Source organism: Solanum pennellii, chromosome 6 (assembly GCF_001406875.1).
Source record: "Solanum pennellii chromosome 6, SPENNV200".
NCBI classification, from domain to species: domain Eukaryota; kingdom Viridiplantae; phylum Streptophyta; class Magnoliopsida; order Solanales; family Solanaceae; genus Solanum; species Solanum pennellii.
In genome coordinates this window covers 7089387-7101259 of record NC_028642.1, presented here as the reverse complement: position 1 = coordinate 7101259, position 11873 = coordinate 7089387, and positions in this window count along the sequence as shown.

Here is an 11873-nt window from a genome sequence, read left to right as displayed (position 1 = left end):
AGCCTACACCCTGGACGGTACTGACACTCGAAGACCATTGCTGGCCCCAAGCAAACCCTTGGTCTGACTTACTTAGTCAGCGGAAGACAACATTCATATCTATAATGATCAATGAACTTAACTGAACTAAAGAATAAAATAACTGAGAATGTTTTAACTATAAAACATGCAATCTGGCCAAAAGTGTCAACCCAAATCTTTAACATAAGAATGATAATGCAATGACTACTTGTAGACACATAATCTTTGACCGAACATAAGATTTTACACTATCTTTTATTCCTTAAATGTTTCTTTTATGTCTAAGTTAGATATTTTAGTTTAATCTTATTTTAATAAGTTTATATTAAGAATTGAAAATAACAAAAAATATATGATTTATTCTAATTTTAGTTTAATAATAAACTAGGATTTCTTAATTTCGTTTTATTATCTATTCAATTATTATTTTATTTTTATAATTAGCTAATAATTTTATTATTATTTTTTTATTAACTAATATAATAACCTAAACTACCCCCTATCCTAACCCACCTCACTTCATTCCACTCACCACCCCCATACTCCACCAATCGTACAACACCCCCCCCCCACTTCCCCCATATACTACTACTGCTACAACGTTAACACAAAAACACCAACAGAAAAGAGAACAAAAAATACACACTCGACACAATTCCAAGGAATACACATTAAGACTAGGAGAAAAAAAAAAGAAAAATTATATTCCAAAAATAACACAGCATATATATGCACCCACAACACCAAAAAACAAAAATCAGCAACAAAAAGCACACATTTTATTAAACACGGCACAGAGCAATAGAAGAAAAATCAGCATTCAAAAATACCCACAACTTTTATAGTTCTTTCACTCAAAAACAGGGTTAAGTTTGATGTTTGTTTTCGCGGTTTCGAGTTCGGGGTTTCTTATTGGTATTATTTTCTTTTTATGAATTGGTTTTCACAAAAGGTACCATTTAATTTTTATCATACAGCTTCATTTTCATGATAGTATAAAACTTACTTGATTCCTATGTAATGATGTTGTTTAAATTTACCGAATGTTTAATTTTGACATTAATATTGAAACATTTTCTATTTGTTTTATCTACTCTGGTGAGCATCTTGATTCCCTCATTAGAAAGCATGCTCCTTTGATAATCTACGTTTATCTTTCATTTGTATCGTAGGCAAGTATCAATTATGTACCTCTTGTATCAAACCAAAATTAACCCATGCCTGAAAGAATTATATTGTAATAGTTTATTTAATTAAATTAACTAAAATTAAAGATGTTTATTTTAGAAAAATTATGAGATGAAGAGTTACACATTTTTATTTTTATTTTTAGTGTCCTTTGTCATAACTTGGAAGTATACTTAAAATGTAAATGCGTCTATATTGAATTGGAAATACAAAATAACTTTTATTTGTGTAAGATTTTAGATTTTATTTTAACGCTAATCATATTCATGAATATAAATGGTATAAAAATAATTTAGTCACTAATTATATACTTAAGCTTTGTAGAAATAGTAAGCATTATAATAGATGTATGAGATATTAAAAATACTTGTTTCGATTAAGAATGAGGTTACTCATACTTTTTAAACAATTAAAAGAAACTCAAGGATGCATATAAATAAATTAAGTAGAAGTCATAAAAAAGCGACCATGCTAGAACCACAGAACTCGAGGGATGCATAATATCTTTCCCTCGGTCAATAGAAATCTGTGCACAAATTTTTAATACGCAGACCATACTAAAGAGTCATTTGCTTTTGATAAGTTATTAACAAAAATGTTACTTGTAACATAATAACTCAATTCCAAGTGACGACTCTGAAAAAATTAAAAATAATCCTTAATTAATAACGTCACTTAAATTGGAAAAACCCTTTGCCACTCGCGAAAAAAGGCATGACACTACTGAACTAATTGTATATGAAGCCTCCAAAAACAATTGAGATTAACGTTGGGACAAACCTCCATAACATCCTAATGAACTAAACTTAAAAGCAAATAAAAGAGTCCTCCGAAATGCAAGGAGGCTCACCAACAGACTTTGGAGTGCCTAACTGGATTAATAGTGCACTGGATGCCAATCCTCGTTACCTGTGTCTACATGATAATACGATGCAGGCAAACTGACATCAGTACATTAAATATACGAGTATGCGAGTTGGAATGCTAAAACAAAACACTTACCTTGGCTCTCTTCAACTCATGAATACTTAACTGAACTCATTTCATTATAAAGCAGTTTAAAACGAGTGCACTATAAACAAAAAAGAAAAAATGTTTCAAACATGATGTCAACACATAATCATAATATCATATAAGACATATCATGCTCCCTCTCAAAGTTTACTTGTGCAATGTATGAATGAAGTCTCATAGCCCCATTCATACTAAGCAGAACCCCTTGAGGAAACATGCAATTACTGTTGTGGGAGTTTCTCTAACCGACAACAGTCACTTAGGAGCTATAGTCACTACAAACAAAAGGATCTTTTGCGACAATAAAAAAACCTTTAGCGGCAATAGATATTGCCACCAAAATATATACTGGCCATTTAACTTTAGCAATTGATTCAGGCGTCGCTAAAGCCTTTAGCAACCACTTAGTCAAATGTTGGTAAAGGTATCCTCTATAGATGCTAAATAAGACTAGCTTTTACGACAATTGTATAGAGGCAATTATTATAACTTTGAAATCAATTCAAAAATTGCTAATAATGCCCTTTTAGTATCTATTTTTTGTGACAGTAATGTTTAATTAAATTGCCATTAAAAATAACAATCTTTAACAACAATAATTTATGACAATTTTAATAGCTACAATAAATGTGTCAGTTTGTACTTTTAGGGTTCATTTTACGCTACTTACATTTAATTAATTCCCATTAAAAGTCGCCACATATGATAATGGCTATTGTGTTCCTCCAGTAAATGGCCTAATTTTCCAAGAAATACAATCAAAGTATTTGTAATAGAGCTTTTAGTAGCAAAACGTTTTTAAATATTAGAACATATCATTATTAGTTCTTATAAACATAATATATCTCTTTAAGCCTCACAAACAAAGTACTATTAAATTATATCAATGTAGTCACAGCTTAAAAATATATAGTTTTTGAACTAATTATGACCAATGTCTTAGTGATATGACCAACTGCTGCATTTCTATAACTCTTGAAGTTTACAGGGCCAAATGCTGCATTTTCGAACATTGAGTTGTATAACTTCAAATAATTTTATAATTGTGTCATCAGATAACATTTAAAATAGAATGTAATAAATCAGGAAACTTAAGTTTACAAATCCATGTCAAATGCTTAATGTAACAGAGAAATTTCAACTTAAAACTGTTAACAAATTAAAACCATTTTCGTTGCTGACTTGGTTTCTATAAATGAGCTAACTCAGGAATATTCGGAAGTGAGAAATTCAGCCCAAAAATGTTAACAAATTTCATCCCAGAGATGTTATTATCTTGAACATAGTATTGTTTTATTATCAACGAAACGACACTGTGTTATTAAATTTACAACGTCAAAAAATAATGAGCACAAAGAAGGCAAAAGACAATTAAAGAGGCAAAACAAAAAATTTGCCTGGTGAATATTATATTAGTGCACCTTACAAAAAGAAGGGAGTTGTTTTGAGAATTATGATGTAAAATTTAATTGTTCCTCGACAAATCTTGCATAGAGATTCAACAATGAATTGGGGGTATACATTCTTTTATTCTCCTTCATGTGACAATAAATTCTTAAAGCTTGTCCAAACACTAACAAAATAGGTTCTATCTCAGACAGAAAGTTCATATTTTGTATTTGTAGGGCGACATCCGCTCATCTCAATTCCGTCGAGTGACTAGTAAATACCTGCTTTAGAAAACTACAATTCGTCATTTTATCTTGGTTACTCCATATCCAACAAGTATTTCATAGTTCAAAGCTAAAATAATCAAACTAAAAATATTTTGGGGTTAACTATATGAATCTTTTGTAACTACTATGTGTCAATTAAGAAGAATTTCCCAACAAATTTATTAATAAGACTATCCACATAAATTTGATTATCTGTATGATAGTTGTCTATTTATCTCAACACACTATACTACGTAGAGTAAGCTAATTTAGAATTTTAATCTCATGCATATACTCTATGTTAGTGACTAGCACATTTAGTGTTTGAAGAACTTCTATTTCTCACTTGTTCTTGTTTTTAAATTTTTTATAGACTATCAGAATGCATAACTTCCCTTCAATATATATCTTTCCTCTTCTTTTCACCAGTATCATTCCATCTACTCCCATGACACCTTTAGATCAAATGATAATAGAACAAAAAGATAAAGAAGAGTGTGATGAGCATATTATTACCTGGTAGAATTTCATGATTTTCACATGAAACTGATGTTTTTCACAATAGTAAAAGAGATTGTAACATGATAATTATTAAAGCATCTGTAAGGGGTAGATGAGAAGCTTGAATTACCCGAGCCACCTAATAACAATTGTCATTATGGTTGTGAAAAAATACATCTTCATTAACAATGTCGCTGCGGCAATTGTTGTAATAAAAAGTTAGAAACCCCATATAACAAAAAGATTGAAAAGAATGTATAGTAATGTCAAATTTTCATCACGAACAAAGGAGCAAACCTTCTTAGCTCCATGTCTGTCTTAGAGTTTAATTTCATAGGGAAGTTTGTCTTATAGTCTTGTTGAATGATGTATGTATTGATTCATATTTGCTACAAAATTTTTGAATCACCTGTGAATTTTTAGTTTCACTGTAACGAAGCATGTGTTTTGCTTGTCGGTTCTTCAATCCAAGTATCCCATCAAATTGTTGTCTTCTCCTATAGATTTTAGTGTATCCAAGTATCCCATAAAACTACTATCTTTTTATATAGACCTTAGTTTTAAGTGATTCCAGATGATAGAAATCAATAAATCATAATCAACATAGGAAATATGATGGAATATCAACAAGAAATTTACCAAAGAAAAATTTATTGTTCATCATTAAAGCCTTGTGGAAAATAACGATTTCAACTGAAGTTACCATATTAAACACACATGTAGCTATATCACCTACAATCTTCTTATCAGCCTTTCTTACGGGAGCCATTTATCGCTATCTTTTCCTGCTAAAAAAAGGTTTTACCCCTCCAAGCAACAAAAAGAAGCATGCACACTTCTACATCAAAAATTCAAATTCTTTTATTTCCTTAACATTCGGTAAAGATAACACCTCCTATAAACTAAAAAATAAGTAAGAAACTAAAATTAACCATACCATTTCTAGAATTATAATGGCCTAATATGCTCTAAAGGCAAGAAGTCAAAATGTAAAAGCATCAATGATTGATATTTTATATTAGTTCATGAAAGCAATATTTGTCTAAAGGGTACCAGATTGCAATAGTCTACAGACTAATGAGCACAATTCAGAGAAGGAATACTATGATAAATATTATGATAAAAAAAATTAATATCATAAGATGAAGCTTTTTCAGTAGCATTATGTAATTTTGGTGGAACTTTCAATAAAACTATGTAATTTTTTTTGTAGTAATTCTTTTTTACTTCTTGAGCTTATGATTTTTAGTAAAAAGACAAGAGTATTCTCTACATTTACAAGATAAATAAAAATAACAGACATAATGCTATATTTATCATCAACTTTAACTTCTGAATGTGAATGTAGACACATTAAGCGGGTCCGTTGAGAGGATTTCTTTATGAGTGGATAATGTACTTATTTTGAATTTCTTTCTTGAGGATATTTTCTAGAGCTTCTGAATCTTTTTCAGGTTAAAAGCTTTACTTGATGCTCTAAAAAATAAAATTTCAGATACATTTTTATAGCTTTTAAATGCATATAATATTTTATCGCATATCCAATCATTTCCTCAAATATTAATCCCACGTAAAGTAATTAAGTTACATACTTAAAAACATGACAAAATGAAGCAAAAATTTTGTACTTATTGAAGAATCCATATTGTAGTAGAGTTACAATGAGACAAATAATTTGGTATGAAATAAATTTTTAACAAGTACAAAATAAAGATGTAACCTTTAGGTAAAGAAAGACACAATTACATGACATTAAGATATAGTTTTGTTATATTATTTGACTAAAACCTATTGTAACACTACTTATACTCAAACTACTGTTTTACAAGTGCCTCTTTAGAAGACCTTTTTCCTACAAAGGTTTATCATTTCTTTTAGTATAGTTGTTTAATAATCTATGAAATTTTTTTATAACATTTAAATCTAGTAACCTTTATTAGAAACATAACTTAAAAATAAGTAAATCATCAATAGTGATAACTAGCTAAAATTTCAAATGTCAATACTTGTATCAAACAACTGTCATACAAAGCTTACTCTAATATGCACATTAAATTATTAAGAGTGAGATAAGGCATGAAGTATGATACTCCATATTTTCCAAATAACAATCAGATACATCATAGTATTAAAAAATAAATAGAACTGCAAATACTAACATCATATACAACTAGACTCTGATGCAGTAAAATAATACCTCTAACATTATTCCTAAACATGTTTATTGACCTTAATGAGTCTGTGTAGCTTCCCTTGACCAACTCTAGAAAGAAGAAACATTAAAACTAGATGAAGAACCCACACGCATCCAGTTTAATGAATTAACAAATAAAATACAATGCATAAAAATAATAATAAAAACTTCCCTTCAGAAGTAAACATTTATAACAAAGAAACAAAAGGTACCTATTATGATTATTGGTAGTACTTGTCTTCAAATATGAATATAGGAAAATTAATTCAATGTGAAGTCCTAGAATATCACAACTTTCCTACATAAAAATTAAATATATTTGGATAGACAAGGATGTATCATCAAATGCTATTAGAAATACATTTATAATCAGAATATATTGTGTTGAATGCCTTGAATCGGACCCGTTACAAACAGAAAGGACGGGGGTCTCGCTGCTTAGCACTATATATAGACGCTATGGCAAACCCTATTCTGTAATTCTGTTCTTGCCTCTCCTTAATAAAACTGCTCTCCCTCTTCCCGTGGACGTAGCCAATTTATTGGTGAACCACGTAAATCTGTTGTCTTGTTTTTCGCGTTTATATTTTCTCGTATTATCACGAATTCCGCATAACAAATTAGTATCAGAGCCTCTCGGTTAATCAGGTGTTCTTGAAGAATTCGAGATGTCTGCTTTGAACGTGAAAATCGACAAATTCACAGGGAGGAACAGTTTCAGTTTATGGCAGATCAAGATGCGGGCTTTGTTGAAACAACAAGGATTCTGGGCGCCGTTGTCGAAAGACAAGAACGCCGTCGTTACTCCTGAGATGGCGATTCTGGAGGAAAAGGCGCATTCAACGATCATGCTGTGTCTCGCGGATGACGTCATCACGGAAGTCTCGGATGAAGAGACTGCTGCTGGTCTGTGGTTGAAGCTGGAGAGTTTGTACATGACAAAATCTCTAACCAACAAGCTGCTTCTGAAACAACGTCTATTCGGTCTACGAATGGCTGAAGGTACACAACTCAGGGAACATTTAGAGCAATTGAATACTTTGTTATTAGAATTGCGTAATATCGATGTGAAGATCGAGGATGAAGATGCTGCCCTGATTCTGTTAGTATCTCTCCCAATGTCGTTTGAGAATTTTGTTCAATCGTTCATTGTTGGGAAAGATACTGTGTCGCTGGAAGAAGTCAGATCGGCCCTTCATAGCAGGGAATTACGGCATAAGGCTAACGGCACAAGTACGGACATACAGCCTTCCGGTCTGTTCACCAGTAGCGGAAAGGGAAGGAAAAACGGCGGAAAGAAAAATAAGCCGATGTCGAAGGGTGCAAAGCCAGATGATGTTTGTAATTACTGCAAGGAGAAGGGACATTGGAAATTTGATTGTCCGAAGAAGAAGAAGCAATCGGAAAAACAATCAGTTTCTGCTGCTGTTGCTGAAGAAGACACCAATTCTGAAGAAGACATTGCCCTAGTTGCGGATGAGCACACTCATCATTCAGATGTGTGGGTTCTCGATTCTGGGGCATCCTATCACATCTGTCCTAGGAGAGAGTGGTTCACGACTTATGAGCAGATAGACGGAGGCAGCATCTCGATGGCCAACAGTTCTGTCTGCAAGGTGGTTGGGACAGGCTCGATCAAGATAAGGACACATGACGGTAGCTTCTGCACATTGAACGAGGTCAGGCACGTTCCATTGATGACGAAAAATCTGATATCTCTCAGTTCTTTGGACAGCAAGGGATTCAGCTGGTCGGGAAAAGATGGAGTCTTGCGGGTCTGGAAGGGTTCAAATCTGATTCTGAAAGGTGTCATGCGTGGTACTTTGTATTTTCTACAAGGTTCCACGGTTACAGGTTCAGCCCATGTTGCATCGTCAGAAGTTCACCAGGAGGATATGACTAAGTTATGGCACATGAGACTTGGTCATATGGGTGAAAGAGGGATGCAAATTCTGTCAAAGGAGGATCTTCTTGCTGGTCATAAGGTTAAAAGCCTAGAGTTTTGTGAACATTGTGTCTTTGGAAAACTACATCGCAACAAGTTTCCAAAAGCCATTCACAGAACAAAAGGCACTCTTGATTATATCCATTCTGATTGCTGGGGTCCATGCCGTGTTGAGTCTTTGGGAGGCTGCAGATTTTTTGTGTCCATGATTGATGACTACTCAAGGATGACTTGGGTGTACATGATGAAGCATAAAAGTGAAGCTTTCCAGAAGTTCAAGGAGTGGAAAATTTTGATGGAAAATCAAACAGGGAAGAAGATCAAGAGGTTGCGAACTGATAATGGGCTGGAATTCTGCTGGTCTGAATTTGATCAATTCTGTAAGGATGAAGGGATTGCTCGACATCGTACAGTCAGAAATACACCACAGCAGAACGGTGTAGCTGAGCGGATGAATCAAACACTTCTGGAGAGAGCAAGGTGCATGCTCTCTAATGCTGGGCTAGATAGAAGATTCTGGGCAGAAGCGGTTAGTACAGCTTGCTACTTGATTAACCGCGGACCACATACAGGCATACAGTGCAAAACACCTATGGAGATGTGGTCAGGAAAAGTTGCTGATTATTCAAATCTGAAAGCTTTTGGTTGTACGGCTTACTATCACGTCAGTGAAGGTAAGTTAGAACCAAGAGCTAAAAAGGGAGTATTTGTGGGCTACGGAGATGGAGTGAAAGGTTTCAGAATCTGGTCTCCAGCAGAAAAGAGGGTTATTATGAGCAGGAACGTTGTCTTTGATGAAAGTTCTCTGCTTAGAACCATTGTGAAGCCTACAACTACGTCAGAAACTGGGAGTCTTGATAAACAGGTGGAGTTTCAAGTCATTCAGAACGAGAGCGATTTGAAAGAACCTGAAGAGGAGGATCAAGAGCCACAGACAGAAACTGATATCCCAGAATCTATGCCATCAGATATCCATCGGAGTATAGCTCAAGATCGGCCAAGGAGGGTTGGAGTTCGTCCACCTACGAGGTATGGTTTTGAGGACATGGTGGGTTATGCACTGCAGGTTGCTGAAGAGGTAGATACATCTGAGCCGTCTACTTACAAAGAAGCCATTTTAAGTTCTGATTCTGAAAAATGGTTTGCCGCTATGGGAGATGAGATGGAGTCCCTACACAAGAATCAGACATGGGATCTGGTCATACAGCCTTCGGGGAGAAAGATTATTACTTGCAAATGGGTTTTCAAGAAGAAGGAAGGGATATCACCAGCAGAAGGAGTCAAGTATAAAGCCAGGGTTGTTGCCAGAGGTTTCAACCAAAGAGAGGGAGTGGACTACAATGAGATCTTCTCACCAGTGGTCAGACATACTTCCATCCGAGTGTTACTAGCGATAGTTACACATCAGAATCTGGAGCTTGAACAACTTGATGTGAAGACAGCGTTTCTACATGGAGAGTTGGAGGAAGAGATATACATGACTCAGCCGGATGGTTTCCAAGTTCCAGGGAAGGAAAATCACGTCTGCAAGTTGAAGAAGTCCTTATATGGACTTAAGCAGTCTCCAAGACAGTGGTACAAAAGGTTTGACAGCTATATGGTGAAGTTGGGCTATACTCGGAGCTCATATGATTGTTGTGTCTACTACAATAGGCTCAAGGATGATTCATTCATCTATCTGGTGCTTTATGTAGATGATATGCTGATAGCTGCAAAGAAGAAGTATGACATTCAGAAGCTGAAGGGTTTACTTAGTGCTGAGTTTGAGATGAAGGATCTGGGAGCCGCTCGGAAGATTCTAGGGATGGAGATCATTAGAGACAGAGAGAGAAGGAAACTTTTCTTGTCACAGAGAAACTACATTCAGAAGGTCTTGGCGAGGTTTGGCATGTCTTCATCTAAGCCTATTGATACCCCCAGTGCTGCCAATATCCATCTCACTGCCATGTTCGCTCCACAGTCAGAAGAAGAGAAGGAGTATATGTCACGAGTCCCTTATGCCAGTGCCGTAGGAAGTTTGATGTATGCTATGGTCTGTACAAGGCCAGATTTAGCACATGCAGTCAGTGTAGTGAGCAGATTCATGGGACAACCAGGGAGAGAACATTGGCAGGCTGTGAAGAGAATTTTCCGGTACCTTAGAGGTACATCTGACGTTGGTCTCATTTATGGAGGTGATACTCAGTGCTTGGTTACTGGCTATTCTGATTCTGACTATGCTGGAGATGTTGACACAAGAAGATCGATGACTGGCTATGTGTTTACCCTTGGAGGATCTGTCGTCAGTTGGAAGGCAACTTTGCAACCTACAGTGACTTTGTCTACTACGGAAGCGGAGTACATGGCCTTGACAGAGGCTGCAAAAGAAGGGATTTGGCTGAAAGGGCTGGTTAGTGATCTTGGTCTGCATCATGATCAGGCTACGGTGTATTGTGACAGTTTGAGCGCAATTTGTCTAGCCAAGGATCAAGTCCATCATGAGAGAACCAAGCATATTGACGTAAGGTATCATTTTCTGAGAAGTGAGAAGAGAATCAAGGTGAAGAAAGTAGGAACTGCTGATAATCCTGCTGATATGTTCACAAAGCCGGTTCCACAGAGCAAGTTTCAACACTGTTTGGACTTGCTCAACATCAGAAGCTGTTAATTGCCCTGCGGGGCAACTCTGAGGAAGAGGGGGAGGCCTGGCACTATCATAGTGCGTCTGAAGAATCTGTTCGGAGAATTCAAGTCAAGGTGGAGATTTGTTGAATGCCTTGAATCGGACCCGTTACAAACAGAAAGGACGGGGGTCTCGCTGCTTAGCACTATATATAGACGCTATGGCAAACCCTATTCTGTAATTCTGTTCTTGCCTCTCCTTAATAAAACTGCTCTCCCTCTTCCCGTGGACGTAGCCAATTTATTGGTGAACCACGTAAATCTGTTGTCTTGTTTTTCGCGTTTATATTTTCTCGTATTATCACGAATTCCGCATAACATATTGCAAATATTTTCAATGATTATTTGATTTCCTCTACATGTAACAACCCTAAAAATGAATATGCTAAGTAATGCTTAATGTGTCTAGAATGCCTACGATTAGACCGGGTTCACACGGATTGATGCACGTAGAAACAGACATCTGAACCCTTGCTACAGCCAAGCCAACTAACTTGGGGAGTTTGTGGAGCTAGAAAAGGTTGGGTCCAACCATGTAGATCTCTCAAATACGAAGATTTACTTGAAGGAGTCTTTACCGGAATTAAAAAGGGAAAATCTTAGGTTTGGATGGTCTAGTGGTAAAATAGTCTTTTTCCAGGCTAAGAGTAGCATCGTAATTACCCTAAATATATTATTAATTATTTAATTAATA